Source organism: Macaca thibetana, chromosome 11, assembly GCF_024542745.1.
Source record: "Macaca thibetana thibetana isolate TM-01 chromosome 11, ASM2454274v1, whole genome shotgun sequence".
Lineage (NCBI taxonomy): Eukaryota > Metazoa > Chordata > Mammalia > Primates > Cercopithecidae > Macaca > Macaca thibetana.
Window position 1 is genome coordinate 86,265,430 of NC_065588.1, and position 18,884 is coordinate 86,284,313.

General features: G+C 38.4%; 1 long non-coding RNA gene across 1 annotated transcript in view; it reads left to right on the top strand.

Annotated features, from left to right (window-relative positions):
* The window catches only part of LOC126930110 (uncharacterized), a 153,131-nt gene that overhangs the window by 65,237 nt on the left and 69,010 nt on the right, over positions 1 to 18,884 (top strand). The window contains exon 2 of the long non-coding RNA XR_007717454.1: positions 3,257 to 3,411. This is a non-coding gene — a long non-coding RNA (uncharacterized LOC126930110). The remainder of the gene's footprint in view (positions 1 to 3,256; positions 3,412 to 18,884) is intronic.

Consider the following 18,884-nt stretch of genomic DNA (forward strand, 5'->3'; position numbering starts at 1 on the left):
GTAACTGTTTCAAAATAATTCCAACCAGGATGCACCATTATTATTTTAGTATTACCTTGCCATAGCCATGATTGCTTACAACAGTCATAAGAGAGAGGGATCTGCTTTGATACAGATGCCAGTGTCACCTTTTCTTGAGAAGAATGCATAGCAGTGATGCTGCCTGTAATCCTAGCTACTCAGGAGGCTGAGGTGAGAGGATCCTTTGAGCTCAGGACTTTGAGGCTGCAGTGAGCTATGATCACACCACTCCCCTCCAGCCTAAGTGACACAGCAAGACCCTGTCTCTTAAAACAAAACAAAACAAAAAATCCTATAGTGCAATGCTGAGTACATAATAAGATAATCAGTTGTCAGTAATTATTTGTGGGATGCTAAAACACATAGAAGCATGGAAATGTATTCTTTTAATGGTGATGAGCATGCATCGCTGCTGTCTGGAAAGCCTTTACGATCTGTACTTTATCGTCTTAGGTACAATGCTCTCAGATTTTGAGCTTTCATACATTTCTTGGACCCACGCTGAGGTGTAAGTTCAGGCATGCTCATTCTGTTAGTTTCCCTGGATTGCTGAGTGTCATGTGAACAAAAAAGAATGAAATAATGTTGGGGACAGCTGAAGTGCTGCTTTTATGGCTTCAGAATTTCTATCCCAGCCGCGTGGCAAAGGGAATCATCTTACCAGCAATAAAGAGGGGCTGCTTTCACTGAACATCTCCTACATGGCAGTCAGAGGGTAAGCTCCTTACTTACTTGAACTCTGATTTTCCCCTAAACCTAATTGGGTAGAAATAATTATCCACCATTATAGATAAAATATCAAAGCCCAGAGAGGTTAAGTAAATTATTCAAGTTTGCCAAGCTAGTGAGTGGCAGCACAAAGATTCTATTCAGCAATGCCTGATGAAGGTGCCTGAGAGTTCGCTAACATGCCATTCAGTTTTGTAGTGTGGATATGGAGAGACGAAGGAGATAAATTGAGTGTCATGTACTGTACAGACTTTTTTTTTTTTTTTTTTTTTTTTTTTTAAGAGGGAGTCTCACTGTGCTGCCCAAGCTGGAGTGCAGTGGCACAATCTCGGCTCACTGCAACCTCTGGCTCTCGGGTTCAAGTGATTCTCCTGCCTCAGCCTCCTGAGTAGCTGGTGTTACAGGCATCCACCACCATGCCTGGTTAATTTTAGTAGAGACGGGGTTTCACCATGTTGGCCAGGCTGGTCTCGAACTCCTGACCTCAGGTGATCCACCTCCTTCGGGCTCCCAAATTGCTGAGATTACAGGCGTGAGCCACCGCACCTGGCCTCAGAGTTGTTTTTAACTTTTCTCAACAGCTCTAAAAGATGGTGTTACTGTTCCCATTTATAGATGAACAAACTGAGACTTAGAAATTGTGAATAAGTCCTATGCAACTTTCTACACCTAAGATTTTACTTTGTGATAATTCCTAAATAGCTATAGATTACTTCAGCCATGGTATACTACATGAGTTTTCATGACTTGGTTTGTGAACATATGGATGTTCAATTTTTTGAATCCCAGACAAGGAGAATTTGGAGAGGATGCATAGGAGAAATTATGAAATAGGGGAATGTATGAAGTTAGAGAGTGGTGGACAAGCCCTCTTCTAAAATATTATTTTGGAACTCAAAATTTAAATGTTCATTACTTAATGTAATCAAGGAGTCCTTTATGTTTTTCTTTTTTTTTTTTTTTTTTTTTTTTTTTTTTGTTGAGACAGAGTCTTGCTTTGTCGCCCAGCCTGGAGTGCAGTGGCCGGATCTCAGCTCACTGCAAGCTCCGCCTCCCGGGTTCCCGCCATTCTCCTGCCTCAGCCTCCTGAGTAGCTGGGACTACAGGCGCCCGCCACCTCGCCCGGCTAGGTTTTTGTATTTTTTAGTAGAGACGGGGTTTCACCGTGTTAGCCAGGATGGTCTCGATCTCCTGACCTTGTGATCCGCCCGTCTCGGCCTCCCAAAGTGCTGGGATTACAGGCTTGAGCCACCGCGCCCGGCCCCTTTATGTTTTTCAAAATTTACTTTTAATACACACCGGGTCTTTGGCATGAGAGAAAAAACAGAACAGGACAATAAATGCATGCTTCATTGGAAATGGATTTCCAGCATTTAGGTTTGAGTATGGAGCACCTTGGTACCTGAAAGACTGTTTTCCATAGAGTAGACTCTGCTCAAATCACTTCTTGAAAATGGTACCTTCTCATTTCAAAGTCTGATGGCACTGCTGTTGCCCAGCTGTTTACAGATGTTTTCACCCTGTAGGAACTTCACCCTGAGTCATGAAGTTAATGGTTTGGCTGTCACCTTGTGATTTATCCGTGAAATTGCTCCTCTGAGTGCAGAGTATATATAAAAGGATGTTCAGCTTATAACTCATGCTGTTGCATGGCAGCAATAATCATGGATAAGACAAACCCTTTAAAAATCAAAGCTGTTAGTAAAATAATAATGTTTTCTTTGCTGTAGTACATACCATGTTGCAGTCTCATGAATAGTGTGGCATCAACTATTCGGATATAATTTAGCCTTTGTAAACAGAATGTGTTTGTGAGAATCGTGAGAGATTACTTGGCGTGTTGGATTTTGCTTTCTGGCAGCTGATGATCCTTATGCTCTCCATGAATTACCAGGTTAGAGATTTAGTGTGGGCTTTAAAAAGCAGATCGCAGATCATGCCTTTTCTCTTTGCAATGACTTAGGATTATAGACTGACATCTGAATGTGCCTGAATAAAAGCAACTCGGAATTTGGGAGGATGGTTGGATTATGTTAAAGCTTTCAGAATGCTGCAAGCACCTCCACAGCAGCCAAAGGATTTTCAGGGCCACAGGGACACATACTAATCAGCTCTAATTCTTTTCTCTCTGGCTTATGACCCTGAAGTAGCTTAATAATTAAAGAGGTGCACCATCAGAAAGCTTTACAGACTTCCATGGAACTGCTTGTTGTAGTCCAATCCAAATATGTAACAGATTCCAGAGAGAATCAAAAGGATTCTCGTTAAAACGTTAAAAGGTTTTAAGACTAGAGTGTATATGATAATATCCTGGTTGCCTATTTAGAATGCAGGAATTAGACTTAGTTAGAGCTATAGATGGATCCATTAGCATGTACTTGCTGGTCAAGACTGTGGCACACCCAGCCCTTCATGGAAAGAAACTCACCCATTTTGAGCCACCCACAAATACTTTCCTTGGTTTAGTCAGGACTTTTGCCTACGTTTACATGTTTTTCTCTTACAGACCACACAGCATGTCCTGTGGGACAGGAGAAATATGGAGAATGCAGCACACTTGCTTCCTACCGAAGTAGGTATTTTCTTTCCAGATTTCCTTCAGTTGTGAAGTCTGACGATTTCAATTTTTTTGGATGAAATAGAAAACGCTCACCTAAAAATGTAAGTCAGATTTGTTAAAATCACTTCCAAAGGATACTGATATGTCAGGTAGCGTTTGCATACACAATAATTTCTTTAAAATACATTTTCCAAGTGGATTTATTATTATAGCCATATTGAAAGTAATTTTCCTTATTGTGGAGAAAGATACAATAGTCTAGCTTAGCCCAATTCTATTAACAGGTAACTCTTTTAACCAACTCCTCTTGTTTTGATTGCATGCTTATGTGTGCTAAGCTGCCTTTCTTGGATGGCCTCCAAATTATTACCATGTCTTGACATTCATGCTCTGTTTTATCTTGTTCCCTACACTCCTTTGAGTGTAGGCTGGACCTAATAACAATTTGTAATTTGTTAAAAGGCTGGCTTTTAACAAATAGAATACAGCAAAAGTGATGAGATGATCACTTCTGAGATTAGGTTATGAAAGACTGTGACTTCCATCTATGTTGTACTCTCTGACTATCTCACTCTGATGAAGCCAGCTGCCATATCGTGAGTGGCACTGTGGAGTTGTCCATGTGGACAGGATGTGATGGTGAGCAGCCTTTGGTCAACAGCCAACAAGTCACTGAGGCTCATAGTTAAACAAGCTTCAAGGAATTGGATCCTGCCAACAACTACTGAGTGAGCTTGGAAGTGTATCCTGCCCCAGTTGAATCTTGAGACGACATGGCCCTGACGGATAGTTTGCGGTCTTGTGAGAGACTCTTTTGAGCTGGAAAACCTAGTTAAACCACACCTAGATTTGTAACTCATGGAAACTATATAGATGTGTGCTGTTTTAAGTGGCTACATTTTGGGGAAATTTGGCACACAGCAACAAATAGCTAATACACCAAGCCATAAACCAATCCTTCCCCCTCATTCCTCCTTTTCTTCCTTTGTTCTACCTCTTGCTCTTTCAAATGTAGATTAGGCATCTTCTGTGAGCCAGGTACTATGGTTAGGCATTGTGAATGCAGCACTGGGCATGGGAGACTGGCTAGGAAATGTAGTGATGACTATATTCACTGGGCTTACATGCTCACGGTGGGGACAAACATTGAACAAATGAGTGACACAAAATAAATGTAAAGAGTACTTTGGAAACATGACAGTGGGGCTTGAGCTATTTCTGGGAGAGATCAGTTATCAGTGAAAGCCTTCCAAACTATGAAGTGTGAGTGGAATTATTTTAATTTGGTTTCCTATTAAGCATGTCAGCTGGGAGAGAGTTCTCTCCCTAGAAGGTATCCTGCCATCTAGACAACTATGTTTCTTACTATAATGTGATACGTGGCATTTGAGAATATCCCTAAAAAAGACAAATACATAGGCCATCTGCTGATGCTCAAAAGTTTTTCTTTGTTAAGTAAGTAATTCTGGAGTATGTGTCATTTTACCTATCTTGTACTAAATTTGTGTTGAGTGCTGATTTCTCTGTGCTGTTCCTCCCAACCCCCACCTTTAGATGCCATGTCTCTGTAATTCAGCAAGACATTTCTATGATTATTTGTTAAATTACACATGGCTAGGAACCTGAGAGTGTCACAAGAGCAAACATAATTGTTGATTTTCCCTGCCCCTCCCCACCCTATTTTTAAAAGGAAAAATAAACTGTCAGAGGTCAACTATGTAGTAATTGTGAAGGCCACTCCCATCCAAGCATGTAGTTGAGTTATATGAAGATGGCAGTATGTGCGTATTTTCCTGGCATCAAACTCAATCTTCACTGTGCTCTGACCACAATCCTTATTCTCTCTCCCAACAGTCTGAAGTGCATCTGTGTGAAACAGCACTAAGAGTTAACTTAGACTTGAAATCCCTGAGAAAAGTCACGGTGAAAAAGCTTAGAGCCATGGTAGTGGATGGGTGCATCCAATGATCACACAGTGAAAGGTGATAAAATGACACTGAAAAGGGTGATTAAAAAAATGAAAAAAATGGAAGTTTATTCAACTGGGGGACAAATAACTTTTTTTAATAGGGGAAGAGGACATAAAGTAGTTGGCAATGTAGAAATTGTTTCTGAGAACGAAGGCTGTGAAATTTCCTAGAGATAGATATAATAAAAAAGTTGCAGTGCTGCCTGAAAGCAATGTGGGAAGCAAGTGTGCAGTAGACACTACAGCTGGTCCTTAGCGGTCACCTCTAGGCCCTGGCTATGAAAATAAGAAAAAACATGAAAAAGAGAGGACCCTATACTTTCAGATTCGGATAGTCTCATTGGCAGAAGTGTATGCAAAGCTGATGTTTCTGAGAGTAGACAAAAAGGATGCAGAACAAGAGAGGAAGAACAAAAATCAGGAAGGTATAGGTGCCAACACAGGCAGTCTTTCTGTTTCTGCCCAGAAGCTGATAAGATCTCTACTTAATGCTGCAGGTTTATAGAAAGCCTTGAAATATGAACATAATTATCCAATAACCAACCACATGAAGATAATAAAAAAGATGATGTTTTTAGAATACAGAAAATTCTAGAATTCTAAACTTCTCTAATAAGCTTCTTGGTGTAATTCATTATATTTACTTATGGAACTCAGGGAAGAGTAAACAAAAAATTATGACTATAGGAGGAGGTACTAGATGAAGAAAGTGCGCAAAGAAATTCCGTAATGCAGCATGGTTTCATGATTACTGTGTGATTGTGGTCACAGTGGTAGATGTATTGTGAGGAATCTTCTCGTTGCAAATAACAGGAGATGTAACTCAAACTGCCAAGGTAACAAAGGTGGTGTGACTCTAAGGCAAATATATTGAATAGATGGCTGGGTTCTATCAATGCAGGATGGCTGTCAATGCTTCTGGAGGCCCTAAATGTTCACACTTAAAGAATATGTCAATGGAAGAGCAAGGGATCTTCTTTTAAGTGGTCTCCATCTAATTATCTCCTTACTTATTATTGCTCTACATTGGGTACCAGTCCAATGTATAACTCAATCACTGTGGACATTGGAATAGACTCTCTTGTGTCAGGCCTCTGAGCCCAAGCCAAGCCATCGCATCCCCTGTGACTTGCACGTATACACCCAGATGGCCTGAAGTAACTGAAGAATCACAAAAGAAGTGAAAATGCCCTGCCCCTGCCTTAACTGATGATATTCCACCACAAAAGAAGTGAAAATGATCGGTCCTTGCCTTAAATGATGACATTACCAGGCCGGGCACGGTGGCTCAAGCCTGTAATCCCAGCACTTTGGGAGGCCGAGACGGGCGGATCACGAGGTCAGGAGATCGAGACCATCCTGGCTAACACGGTGAAACCCCGTCTCTACTAAAAATACAAAAAACTAGCCGGGCGAGGTGGCGGGCGCCTGTGGTCCCAGCTACTCGGGAGGCTGAGGCAGGAGAATGGCAGGAACCCGGGAGGCGGAGCTTGCAGTGAGCTGAGGTCCGGCCATTGCACTCCAGCCCGGCGACAGAAGCGAGACTCCGTCTCAAAAAAAAAAAAAAAAAAAAAAAAAAAAAAAAAAATGATGACATTACCTTGTGAAATTCCCTTTCCTGGCTCATCCTGACTCAAAAAGCTCCCCCACTGAGCACCTTGTGACCCCCACTCCTGCCCGCCAGAGAACAACCCCCTTTTGACTGTAATTTTCCTTTACCTACCCGAATCCTATAAAATGGCCCCACCCTTATCTCCTTTCACTAACTCTTTTCAGACTCAGCCCACCTGCACCCAGGTGATTAAAAAGCTTTATTGCTCACACAAAGCCTATTTGGTGGTCTCTTCACACAGACGCACATGACATCTTGTGTAGCTGAAACCATTCAAGGTCCATTGCCGAAGCAGTTTCCTCTTGAAGCACATTGACTGAATGAGGAAGCATCTTATATTTGAAAAAAAAAAAACCCAAAAAACTCAGGATGCTATTATTAAACAGGAAAGAAACAGATACAGGGCATCAAAACTCAGCAAAATCTTCTGCAATGGGCAATAAGGTCTTTCACATTGGGATAGAAGGTGTCTGTAGTTTTTTCAACTTCTTATATTAGGTGCAAGTAGAATGAAAGGCATGGCCTCTTAGTTTAGTTTAATAAAGGAAGTAATTGCTTCTCCTGTGGAATAGTCAACAAATTTAGTACATGAAGGTGAGGAGGCAGCCTGGGGGCATTTGGACTGGTATTTAGGAAGGCCCTGGTTCCCAAAGAAGTGGAACCACAAATTTTAAATGTGACTCAAGACCGTTAATTCTTTGGGCCTCTGTGTCAGGTGGCTTCTGACTTCAAACATTTGGCCTTCCTCTGAGATGAGTGGGCGCACATAGCATAGGTGTGGATTATCTGTCAGAAGCCTCTAAATATGCAAGAATTTTTAAAAATTTGCATTTTTACAGTTAATGAATAACCCAATGGCAGGTAAAAGGAACCATACCATAGGCTATTATTTTTTCTATAATGATTGAGACAGGGCCATAATTAATCAACAGTCATACAAATGCCAAAAACTGGTAAAGTTGTTTAAATAGGAGAACAGAAATCCTCCACATCAACCCACAGGTGACCTTCTACAGAGAAAATGCGTCTTGTGCCATAAATAAACATAAGTATAATGAACAGGAAGTGGCTTATTGTTAGAAAAGAGAGAGATCATCTGATTATCTCTTGCTGATTATATAAACGCCAGAGAGTAATTTTAAGTATTCTAAAGATAACTAGAATAATTTACAAATGCCTTTATACAGAGTAGCAAAGGAGCAGTGTGTACATTCAAAAAGCATGATGACCTTGCCAAAAGATTTTCATAAATTAACTTGAGAGAAAGAGCACAGATTCTGTTATACCATATGGTCATTGGCCAACATGAAGTGTAGCTAATTCTCGATTTCTGAGTAAAAAGATAAAGAATCCTTTATGGGGAACAGATGCAATTAAAATAGAAAAATCTCATTAGAGTGTTAAAACCAGTCTTAGGTACTCCACCATGAGTTCAGACTCTGGAGTTGTATATTTCTGAGATCAGTCTCAGTTCCAGGACTTTAATATCTTGAGGCTTTGGCAAGTCACACATATCTCTAAACCTTGGTTTATGTATCTATAAAATGGGAAGTAATAGCAACTACCTGACAGACTTGGGGGAATTGAATAGGAGAATATCCATAAAGCACTGAGAATAATGCCTGTCCCATGGTAAGTGCTCAAAACCTGTTATCTCTTAAAGAAAGTATTTTCTCCTTTCTAGCTTGTGTGTAAGAAATTGCAGGTGGAATGTCATACTTCGGGAATCAATGCCATAGGTTACCCAGCTTCTCAAGACTTACCTTCACTTACTCAGTGAACAGAAATACATATCATCAGAGGTGTATTTGACCTGGTTTTGCTCATCAGGATTCCTTAGTGCCCCCACAGAGCCTGACCCATAGTACATACCTAATGAATATTTGTTGTCTAATCAACTGACTGATGAATTGTCTGGGAACTGGGCAGCTGCTTGGTCCTGCTGCGTGGTATCAGTGACACAGCCGGTCCCCACTCTGGCTGATGAGGAAAATGTGCTGTTTTAACTTGTGCGTTTTTTGTTATTCTGCCCAGAGTTTTGACCAGACCTAGGTGTTCCTCTCAGTCTTCCCGCTTGAACCAATCCCACCTGCCTCCCTCCCTTACCCATTAACAAACTCGCTTATTACCCTCAACGTGATGTTCCAAATATGGTGTTAGCAAAATTGAGATCAAATGTCCTTCTTCAACCATTGCTGGAAAATATTTTGATGGCTATAGAAAAGAATTCCTGATTTTTCATTGCTTTCCCATCTTTTAAACCAGAGGCCTCTGCTTGCAGGTGACATTTAACAATTTTCTTTCTTTTCCCAGTTTCTGTAGCAAAGGAAAGAAGCTGCCATTTCTGAGTACTGAAAATGAGGCAGTGCTGTGCTAGGTGCTTTTACATAAATTACACAATTTAGGACTCTTCATAACCTGGGGGATGTAGCAAGTATTAATATTTTTATTTTATAACTCAGAAAACTGTGGCTCAGAGAACCTGAATAAATTGCTCTAGGTCACAAAATAGCAAGAGCCCAAACTGGGATTCAAACAGAATTCTACAAGGTCCCAAAGTCATGCTATTTCTACCTGATTCCCTGCCTCTTCTATATTACATGCTTTTGATTATTTTCGTCACATACTCTAGTTATCTTAAAGCACAGGTCAAATGGTGCACATTCTTTTATGCCAATGTTTCTAACTTTGTTAAAAATATTTCCGTTTTTTTGAGTGCAGAGATTTAACCTGTATTCTAGAGGTAAAATAAATCTCACAAGACCTTAGGGAGAAACTGTGGCATGAGTGTAAAAGCATGGAATTTGGAATCAGACAAATGTGATTATCAGCATCCCTGGAAAAGATTTATAGTCATCTTTCCTATGCTTTGTTTATCTGTAAAATGGGGATATTAATACCTAACCAAGAAAGACTTTTGAGGATGATATGAGTGATGCATATAAAGTGCTCAGTGTGAGACCTCAAACTGTGTGCTCCCTTCAAGAGCCACGGCTCTAATCCAAGTAGCATATGGCAGGTTGCCGCATTTTTCAACTTCACATGATCCTCATGTCTCAAATCCAAGAAAAAAGGAAGTAGGCATGGTAGGGCATGAATAGAGGAGAAAAAAATATTATTTCCCAAGTTTGGGTTCTGATGCCTACATTTTTTAGTAGCTTCTTCTGGATTGCAGATGTCTTCAAAAACTTGAACTTTGTAGTTGCAAATCCACTGAGATTTAATACAAAAGTGGAAACAAATGTCTCTAAACATTCCAGCCATCTATGCGATCAACTAGTTTACCCAATTCTAGTTTTCTTCATCTGCCAGCTCACCTAGTACTGAATGTAAGCTATAAAAATTGTATAGAAATTGTTTTATGTGTTTGACCTTTAACATCACAAATGCCAGTAAAAAATTCTCCTTTTTTCCCTTCCATAAAAAACGCAAAATGATTTTAGACCTCTCATTAAGAACCTTGAGAACTGATTCTGAACAAAGATAAAGAAAACAATATGCTTTACTTAGCATTTGTCTATAGCAGGATGAGAGAGAGAAGAGCGAACACATACATTCTTGTTTTTAACAGTTTCTCTGCTTGTCACATGAGTTCCTTTCTCTCAGCCATGTATAGGTTACAAAGTTGGAGGCAAAATGGGTAAACAACAAACATATTTTTACTACAAAAAAATACTCTTTCTCCTATCTGTCTAACTTAGGAAGAAGATAAAACCTTTAGCAGGTGATACTCACAGAGACTCAATAACTGTAGTTTGAGGTTTTAAGACGGAGCTTATACTTTTTGTACAGATAAATCTGATTTTCTGGAATGTTCCTCCTTCTCAGCCACACATCCTGGCTAGGAAAACTCCTACTCAGATTTTAAAATACGGCTGAAGTGTCACCTCCTCTTCCCTGGACCATGCCCCAGATCAACTTCCAGGAGAGAAAGTTGGGTCCACACCCTCCCACAGCACCGTGTGTGCCTCCGATGCAGCTCCTGTCACACTCCCTGCCAGAGGTTTGTTTATGTGAGTGTCACTACCATGGTATGATGAGCCCTTTGAAAGCAGGCATTCTATTCAGTCCTGTGTTCCCAGCCAGTAGCCCAAGGATTGGGATATAGTGGTTTAATATATTTCACTGACCAAGGAATTGAAATATGTGCTAATTTAGTTATCTACTGATTTAGTTTTTTTTTTTTTGTTTTAGGAATGGGGCATTTCCAGTTATTTGCTTGTGATTCTGCTATTTGAGCAGAATTCCATTCTATGTGATTCGGCTGGGGTAGCTCTGATGGGGCTGGAAGATCCAGCGTGGCCTCAGCTGGCATCGACAAAAAGTCTGGGGTTTAGGGGGTCCTCTTATCCTCAAATCCTTAGAGGCCTCTCTGCATGTCGTCTTTCTTGTAGTAAAATGACTGACTTCTTATGAGGTGACTCAGGATCCAAGAGGGTGGAAGTGAACACTGATAGGCCTCTTAAAGCCAGAACTGCCACTTTTCTCCCATTCTGTTGTTCGGACAAGTCACATATGGCTAATCCAGATTTGTAGGGAGGGGGAAATGGACTGGACAGGAATGGAAGCAGTTGTTGGTGGCCATCTCTGCAGACAGTCAACCACATTATATGCTTGCTACCTCAGATCTAAGAGCTTTGCTGAGGACTGGGGCCTACTCTCTTGCCCTAAATTATTTTCCATATATAAAATCTTCATGTAGAGGATTTTAGAAATATTATTTTTCATTAGCTGTTTTGAGTGTGTGTATGTATTTGTGTGTGTCAGGTGGTATTATTGTGGTTATTTGACTTTTTTTCTGAAAATCTCTTGTGACAAGATTTCTAGGTTAATTGCTTTTGAAAAGAAGAAATAATAACTGTCTTTTATGACAATTTCCTTACATGTGTATCCTTGGGCTTTTGAGAACAGTCAAGTTGTGAGAAGTCATATGAAGTATTCTTTAAATTGGGATTCGAAGAGATCTTTTTAATAGTAGATAAAGGGGAGCATCTGTGATATTAATCATAGGTATTCTCACCTGTGTTTTATTTTTGCCATTATATGCAGTGGTTTCCCCCCACCAAAGTAATCATTATAGTCTTTTCTTTTAAAGAAAAGCTGTTTTGTAATTTCTTATTTTTTTAAATGAAATAGCTGCATAACATTAAGATAAGAGAAAACAATTACATAATTACTGCACTGTCTACTTAAGCTATTTGTTCTCCAAATCCTTTTAATAACATAATTTCTTTAAAAGTAGAGGAGGCTACAGGATTAATAGAATGTTAGAGCTGGAGAAAGAGGTCCCTATCATCATCTTGTCCAACACCTTCGTTCTGTAGACAAGAGATGGCTCTGGAAGTTATATAATGCAATATATTAAAACTCACAAAAAACTATTACTTAGAGAAGGTGTTAAGCTGAAAAGTCACAGAAATCCATCTTTGAAATGTTATTTAACTCCGTATATTACCAGTACTTCTGGAAAAAAAATTGAAGGAGGTATATATTAAGGCATTTAAATACACAGTGGCTAACTAAATACCTTTAGCAAGGGAGCCTAAAGTTCTGACTGCCTTTACTTCTAAATAATAGCCACATAAGGAGTCATCGTTTCAGGTACAAATTATATTTGGAAATGTTCACAATTTGTAAAAGTCATTCCACAGTTTAAACTCAGAATGCCATTTATTGACTTCAAATATGCTGTTCACATAGGTAGCAACATGTATGCATGTGTAACTAGCCAATTATTAGCTCCATGCAGACCTTACTTAGTCCTTCATTCATTCACACGACAAATGCTATTAAGCTCCATTGATGTATCAGGTAACATTTAGCAGTGAACAACATAGACACTCCCTTTGCTTGTAATGAGAATTTATATTCTAATGAAAGGATTTTCTTACTTTGGAATAAAGCTAGAGTGAATGCTCAACTAAATATTTAATAATGTACACATCTCTGTGTGTAGATGCTGTGGAATGGGAAAATACCTCTTAGGCACTCTAATTTTGTCTTATTTTTTTCTTGTCAAATTATATCACCTCCCACTTACTAGGACACATTTTTTTTTTTTCTTAAACTAAATCAACACCATAACAATGTTTGTTGGACTAATTATAAACATTGTTATTATCATCATTCCAGCTGAATTAATCCTTATTATGAGGATGGTATAGAGAATATTAGCATAATACCTAAAAGCTAACTTGTCAATTCGTCACGAGCATCCCTTCCTTCTTTTAAATAGTTGATTCATTCTTCAGGGTTCTCTTAGCGTTTTACATGTACTTTTAATGCAACATTAATTAATTCAGCGGTACGGCTTGTTGTCTGTGTATCTGTGTCCATTACTAGACAGTGAACTCCCTGAAAGTAGGACTATGCCTTATTCATTCCTTCTTCTCCACAGCACCAGCTTAATTCATTCAGCAAAGTTTTACGCAATTCATATTTTATTATAATTTTATTTCATCGAATGCCTTGTGAGGCAGGTAGTGTACATGTTATTTGTATTTTATAGACAAGAACTTGAAGTCACTAGAGATTATTATACACTCACAGCCATAATGGTTATCAGGATTGGACAAAGAACTTGAATTTGCATCCCATGACTCCAAGTCCAGTGGTCTTTCTTTTGAAACCACATTACCTCTGTGTGTATATTTACATTTTTTATTGTCATAGGCTCATGGGTGTGTTCATCATCACTCTCCATACGTATTCCCATTTCTCTTTGCTTCTCTCTCTCCTACTTACTTAACCCTGAATTGACCTTTTAACCTTTATCCTGATTCAATAGCCATAGCAGAAGGGAGGCCAGAACAATTAAATGGTTCTATTACTTTTCTCTAAGAAGAAAAAGTTACCACTTTTTCTTCGGCTTGTATACTTTTGATAAGTTTTAAGTTTAATAGAGACTTATCTAAAAGAGTTCCAGGGTTAAGAGTAGTTATAGGGAGATTAATCAGCAGACAATTATAAGCTAGTAACAAATAAACACAAGTCATGATATGCTAGATTGAGTCACATTTAAAAAGTATAGAAAGAAAATAGAGAAGCAAGGGATTGAGAAAAAACAACACGGTGAATTAATGAGAGTTTAGTTTTCATGGACTAAGATCAAAAGTGTGGTCCACTGGAGGTTCTGGTTATCAAAGCAGGGTGGTATCCAAATACTTGACTTACTGGCTCAGAAACACTTCAGGTGGGGTCCAGGAATCTTCATTATAATAGTGCCTTCAGGGGATTCTTACACACAGTATGCTATAGCAGGAGATTAATAGACTAAAGCAATGTTTTTAAATTAAATATAAGTAAATTGCATATAAAGCACCTGGAGACCTTGCTAACATACAGATTCTGATTCAATAGGTCTAAAGTGGGGCCTGAGAGCGTGTTTCTAACAAGTTCCCAAATAATGCCAATGCTGCTGGTCTGTGAACCACACTTTTGAGTAGCAAGTCACTAGATACTGAGGTAATTCCTGCGATCTGTGTGCTATGGAAGGTGAGATGGAAAAAGTGGATTTTGAGAAGCTTCACTGATTTACGACAGAATTCTTCTTTATCAGCTCATCAGGAAACTTTGCAAGATATTTCAAATTGCTTTTCAATGTTTTTGTGGGTGGGACTCTGGTTTTGACTGGCCAAGAGGCAGCTTGATTGTATGCAGTCTCAGTAGTAAAATTCTGAGTGGGAGACCAAGAAATACTCCATCAACATATTTGTGATGGAGCCTCCTGCCCTCCCATTTCTAGTTTCAAACAGTTCAGAAAAAAAAATGTAAATTTCTTTTCTAGTTTCAAATAGTTTGGAAAAAATGTAAATTCTTTGTGCAGCACATCATCTGGGCTAGTTTCTTAATGCTCATCTGTTTCATTCCTGCCAATTAAGAGCAACAGCTGTCTTGCAGGGATGGTGGTCGTTAGGAAGTGACACAGCTGTGGGATTTAGATGAGATAACAGTTGTACAGCCAAGATAAGGCATCATTGGAATGCAAACTGCCATAAGCCTGATTTATAGCACACATCCAAGGGGAAGAAACTTAAACCAAAATCAACTAAAATAACAACTCACCCAATAGGGAAAACAAAACAAAATATCAACCAGAGATGTTTAGCCCCAAAGTCAAGTTTTCTCAGACTATTTTAAAAACAAGATTTGGACTAAAAATTGACTTAGAGGGATTCCAATTACCTCAGTTGTCTACAATGCCCAGACTTATGAATTTGTATCTAAGAACTAAATAGTTCTGCAAACTCAGTCCCCTTGTGGCTCAATACGGTTTGAGATGTCCAAATCTCTAGGCCTTATTCTGTTACAGAGGGTAGACTTGCTGAAAACAAAAACAATGGTCAGTGACAAGTATTTAGAAAGTGGTATTATCATAGTAAAAATGTCATTTTACCGATATAACAACCCCATGGACTCTGCATAAATAATTATTTTATAGCATTATATATTTGCATATTTCAAATAGAATGTTATAGTCATAATGCAATTAATCATTACAAATAAATTCTACCACCTGAAGTTTCTTGTATACATCCCATGATTTTTAAGACTTCTACATTTTTCTTAATGCTATTTCGTTTGGAATACGTAGTTATTCTCATCCCTGGACACCTAAATCCTACTTATCTTTCATAAACCATGTCAAATACAAATTATTTGTATTTGTATATGAAGCTTTTTGGGATCCTCTCAACTGAAATCGATAGATTCCTACCTTGAGCTCCCATCACAATTTAGCTGTATATTTCTTATGCAACCTACGAATTTTTCCTTGGAATTACAGCCACATAAACACATGCTTTATTTTCTTTACTAATCCGCAAATCAATTGAAATCAAGATTCATGTCTGACTACTCACTGTGGTATTCTTATAACCTATTTTGTTCCATTCAGTAAGTTCTGAATTAAAAAAAAAGTTGGTTGAACAAATTCCCTTGGAAGTTCTAAGAGGAGAGCACCTACTTATTAATTCAATTTTGATTTTTTAAAAAGGGACTGGACTTTAAGAAAGATGCATAAGACAGATCATAGAGGATGGGAAATCTTACTGTCAGGAAGATGAAATATATTATTAATCCTGAAATATTCTAGTATAGTTCCTTAGCAGAAATGGAAGTCATCTTGCTAAAATTCATTTACAGTCATTCTCTACATTTAACATGGGCACAATATACAATATATAATATGCTAAAGGACATAAGAGTTTGCTATATAATTTCAGAGGGGAAAAAAGAAAAGAATACTTTTAGTAGTGATGACTAAAAAAAGGCTTCATTTATTTATTCAGTCAGTACCTGTATTTCAGGTCCTTGATCTCATGGAGTTCATGGTCTGATTGAAGAGATATGTATTAATCAATACAATCATACAAATAACTATAAAAATCACATCTATCTAAGAGTTAGTAAGATAATTGATGCATAGTATAGTGTTTGATGTATTACCCAACACTTACTAACCAATTATTGCATAAGCAGCTCTTCTAATAATTAGCTTTTAATCTATAAGATATGGGGTGCTACCAAAAGTGAGCAAGAAAATGAAAATGACCAGAGAGATGTTTTCTGATGCTTAATCCAAGATTAATTTGTCAGAGGAGCTGAAGTGAAAAGTGACAATAATTAGTTGTCTCTCAAATCCATATTACATATATCATAATTTAGGGCATCTTCAATGGGAAGATAGAGATGGAAACACGCGTTAGAAATGTTACGGAGGTAGAATTGTTGTAGAATAACTAATTTGAAAGAGGTTAAAAGATGTAGTATGGGAGACCTTGGAGAAGGTGATAATATTGAAACAATCTGGGGACACAGCGTTAAGAGCAGGTTCATGAGGGGAATAAGGAATTATCTTTGAACTCATTGAGGTTGAGATGTTGAGATTGCCAGGTGGAGAGTCTCAGAGTGATTATGGCTGGAGATTTATATTTGGGAGTCACCTGCACAGATTTGTAGTTAAAACTGTTGGGATATATAAAATTAGCTTTGACAGACCATAGAAGAAGGACAAAGATTGAGTCCTGGAAATTCCCTAAATTTAGGGTGGGAAGGGAAAAATAGGAACTGAGAAGGAGAAGGGAAAGCAGAAAGTTCTTGGTGTCCTGGAGCCACAGAAGGATAGGAATTCTAGGGGATAGCAATTTCAAATCCTGGGACTGCCTGAGCAGCAGCTAATGTCTGTTGGATTTGGCTGTAAGGTATCATTGCTAATCATCACAAGGGAAATTTTAGAAAAGTTGTATGGGATACCAAATTGTAATACTGAGGAATATTCAGGAACTGAAGGCAGTGAGTATGGACTGCTCTGAAGAGAATTGGGGAGAATTAAAGAACTTAAGAGCAAGGTAATTAAATAATTTAGACTGAGAAGCTGCAAAGGTGAAGAAAAGTTTTCTTAGAATATAGGAGATCTTAAAGTCTGGCTTGTATTTGAGATACGAAGGTATTTTGCATGCTTTAGTTATGTTATTTGGCTAGGTTAAATATTTTGAAATGGTGAGTTGATGCAGTGAAATTGGAGCGGATGCATCAAAAACTGTATTAGACCTTGTGCTGTTCTGATTTGTTCTAGAAAAATAACATACCTGCATATCTGTTATTCAGACTGACTGTGGAATGGCAGACTAGGCCCTCTAGTTGTGGTCCATTCTACCTGCTATAGATGATAAACCCTGACCAGACAGCAGGCACTCATTCTGGGATCCTGCTAGTGATAGTGAGAAGGATAACAAAGAATTTATAACATTACATTGTTATTCTAGGTTAGCAGTCTGATCGTATCACTGTAAATGGGCCCACAGTGATGTACATTTCCAAATTTGGTTGAATAACATGAGAATTACTGACTTCTATCTCTGGTTGGAGCTGAAGGCAATATTCTCCAAGGCTGGTAGAATGTGTATTATATATGAATGAATGCATGTGTGTAGTTATATGTGTATACATATACATATAACTACTAGTTACGAAGTGATTATTAGGTTGCAGGCATCATGAAAGTTGGATTAAAAATATCATCTATAATTATGATGCCAGCCTTACAAAGTAGAAAATATTATCCTATTTTTATAAGTAAGGAAAGTGGAATTGTAGATGTATATTGTCCAAGGTCACACATCTCTGGGGGATTGCAGATGGGCTCTAAACCCAGCTCTGCCTTGCACTCTTTCTCCTTTTGGGATATATAAACAGAGGACAAACATAGCAGTGGTGTATATTTTATAAGGAATAAGAGGAAGCTACTGCTGGAAGTTGTGTCCTGAATTGCATTGAATTCATGAAGTGACCTAGTTTTTCTTCACCTCTTATGGGAATTTTTGCAGAAAGTTGAAGTCGGACCTAGTTTTCCTTCACCTTTTATGGGACTTGTTGCAGAAAGTTGGAGTTGGAAGAGAACTAAAGGAACTTTATTTCTGGAAACTGAGGCTAGAAATTTGCTCAATGTCACCTAGACTGTTCACTGCTGAGCTACAATCACAACTGAAGCTTTTGTGTCTAAGCCCTCAGTCGATTCTAGGCCTACATTAAAAAGTATGAAGAAAAGATAGTCTATGGGTTTCTCAGTGATTTGCTTTTATCATTTAAAAGCCTTCTTAGAATTCTGGGCAGAATCTTCTTGTAAACCTTGGGTGCCTTGAACTCGTGGATTTTGTTATGCTAAAAAGTTTTTTTAGTAGAGTTCTGCCCATTATGTTTTTGCCTGATATTTCATTTTTCTTTTACAAGCTGAAAGATACGAGGGCTCTAAAGTGTATGGTGTAAAAGCAGTTGTTAAAATAAAGAATGATGGCATGTCAAAATGATTTATATGGGCAATTTAATTGGAAATGTTGCCATTAACATAAAACACTCTACTTGATATGGGCTTTATGTTCCTATTAAATACGAGAGAGTAAACCTGTATGCATTACATCAGAATCATGCAAAAGATGATCAAGTATTTTTTCTACACAATAATATTTTATTAAAGTAGCACTAGTGGTGATAAT